Below are 2,840 nucleotides of genomic sequence, written 5' to 3'. Positions count from 1 at the left end.
CTCTATCTTTTTATCCTACTGTATCCTATGGTACTATCCTATCCTATTATATTGAACTTTATTAATATTATACTATTATATCCTTTATTTTTAATTTCCTCAAATCATTTTTGGAATGAGGTTGAGAATAATTACATATGCAAAAGGGTGTCATTGATCCACCACTGATAATGTTCTAGGCAAAATTTAAGAGACAAAGATCGGAGAAAATTTAATATGATTCTGAAACTGATTATGTCAGTTTCCTGGTGACTTCTAACTTGAAGTATTTCACTCTTGTTCAAACACAGCTAACTTAAGTTATGCCACCATCATTGCTTTACATCAAAAGCCATTAGAATCCATTTGCCTCTCTTTTAAAAATGGGACTCACATCATCAACAACTCCACCAGTTTCAGGTATTCAAATACATGTTGTCTTTCAGATTAATCTCTAGAGCTGATTCTAGTGAAGCTATCATAGCAAGTAAGATATTTCGGGGACTACTCTTTGCAAAAGCCTTCAAAGCTAATTTAGAAGCTGCAGAAGGAAAATGAATCTTATGATTGCCTCATTGTATTAAATAAAAAACCATTTTATCTAGCTTAATCAACCATCTTATAGTCATGGGGCTTAAATTTAAGAAATCAAATATTTGGAAGAATATGCCACATGGTTTAAAGGCTATTCACAAAGAAAAAGGAATTCCCAGAAAGATTTGGCACAAAGACAGAATCATGGAATAAGTGTGTAGTTAACCAAAGACTGCTTTGAAGCTCAGTTGCAAATTCTGGTGTGTTTGTTTTTAAATGAATCTCAATAATAAGCACACCCCATATAGCATAACCCTACATGTTTCTAGCAAGCCAAAATATTTTCAATATCAGGATTTATTTGGGTTCTGTTTGTATAAAGCATAAAGATAAATTTTTAAAATAATAATATGGGGGTCTTTTATAGCAAAGGTCTATTTTGACAGGAAAATTATAGCAATTGTACCTGTAGTGTATAGGACTGGGACTGCTTAAAACGAAGGGGAAATAAAAGAGTATTTGTGCATGTGTTTTCATATTCTAATGTGGGTACTCTCTCAAGAGAAACTAAAAATTGTGTTTTATAGGTCATTCTCATTTTTATGACAATCTTGTGATTACTTGTATTTAATGTTAAATATTTCCTGACATTTTTACTTCAGTTATTTTTAGCTATTCACCCACAAATGCAGTAAGGCTGACATAATTACCCCCTTTAATTCACAAAAGATGTGTATTTACCTATTTGTTATAAGGCTTTTCAAGCTAGCATGCTGTTACTGTGACAAGACTACTTTGAACAAACAGTAGGTAAAATCATATCATATGTTGCACAGCAACCCCAAGAGCTGAATGTTAATTTAACCAGTAAAGACAAAGTAATTACAGTAATAAGAATCCTTATCTTTTGATGGAGTTAAAAATGGAACTCAAATTGTTATGTAACCCATTGGCTTAGTAATCACTAGAAAAAACAACCAATGTGCAAAGTATTATTTGCAAAGTTACAACTAGCTACTAGAGATGCTGGTAGAAGATCTCAGTGTAGTGTCAGTGTGGATATTGGTGGCATACCTGGAGTATTTGACATATGGAGTGGATTATTTTTTAACACCTATCATCTCCATATGACAAAATTATTTTCAGCATACGAAAGGAACAAGAATTATGGCCAGAAAAGGGGTGCAGATAGTAAAAATTGTCTTTTATTGAATATATATGTACATATGTGTGTATCTCATATATGTATATATATGCCATATACATAATAATCATGCCAGTAAAAAATACAAAATAAAATATCACAGAACAAATTAAAATGTACTTACTTTTAAATTACATTGATGTATTTTTAAAGGGGGATGAATTTATACCTACTTAACAGTTTGTTACAGTAACACAAAATAACATTGCAGTAACTGATAAGTGAATTTTAATAAAACCAAAACATATGCAAAAGGTACAATTTAGACAACTAAAACATACCACTGATGTAACATTCTATTTTCTTGTTATATTTTAGTTTAAAACAAATGATTAATGATGAAAGTATTATTCTAATTGAGTAAAAGATTAGATGTTTGAAACAAAATTTACACTTCCCAAACAGAAACATTATACCTCAGAGTTAGTATGCTGTTTCACTATTATAATAAAAACTGCCCAGAAAGACCGAATTGAAGCAACCCAAGTTCTATTTCTTCATCTTTCCAATCACTGTGCTAAATTGTTAATTATTTCAAAAAAAAAAAAAAAAAAAAGCCGCTTAAACGCAGGACTATGTAGTGCCCCAAAGTTGAGAGAGAGAAACTGCTTTCAAAGCAAGCTTTAACAATCTTCAATTGTTATTACTCTGGAAAGGAATGGGTGTAGCCGGGTCCACGTGTGGGGCAAACAGTATAATTGGGAATTCTCCAAATCAATCTACGTGCAGGATACAGTGTTTATTAAAGGATAAGTTATCCAAATGTGCTCATTTTATATATTTCAACTCAACAATAACCACAGCAATTGTTTAGAATTTAGACTAAAAGAGGGTTTGGGGGAGGATTATTTCATCACTAACATTATTTGGAATTGTTGGCACATGGCAATAAAAAGCAGACCAACTTTTGGTCAGTTTTGTTATTGTGTTTAGCTTCTCTACAGACAGTGCATCCCCTTCTTGCGTACATGGGAAGAGGACCACCCTGTCCTCGACACATCACTGCCTACTCTCCTCTTTACCCACAAAACATGCTTTGTTTTGTGCCACGTACACCAACTGCAGAAAACATCCAGAGATGTATGGTACCCACTGAAGTATTAGGAACCTGTGTGTTCCACCA

This window comes from Balaenoptera borealis, assembly GCF_965194805.1.
Source record: "Balaenoptera borealis genome assembly, chromosome: 3".
In the NCBI taxonomy this organism is placed as follows: domain Eukaryota; kingdom Metazoa; phylum Chordata; class Mammalia; order Artiodactyla; family Balaenopteridae; genus Balaenoptera; species Balaenoptera borealis.
Note: the sequence above shows the minus strand (reverse complement) of the source record.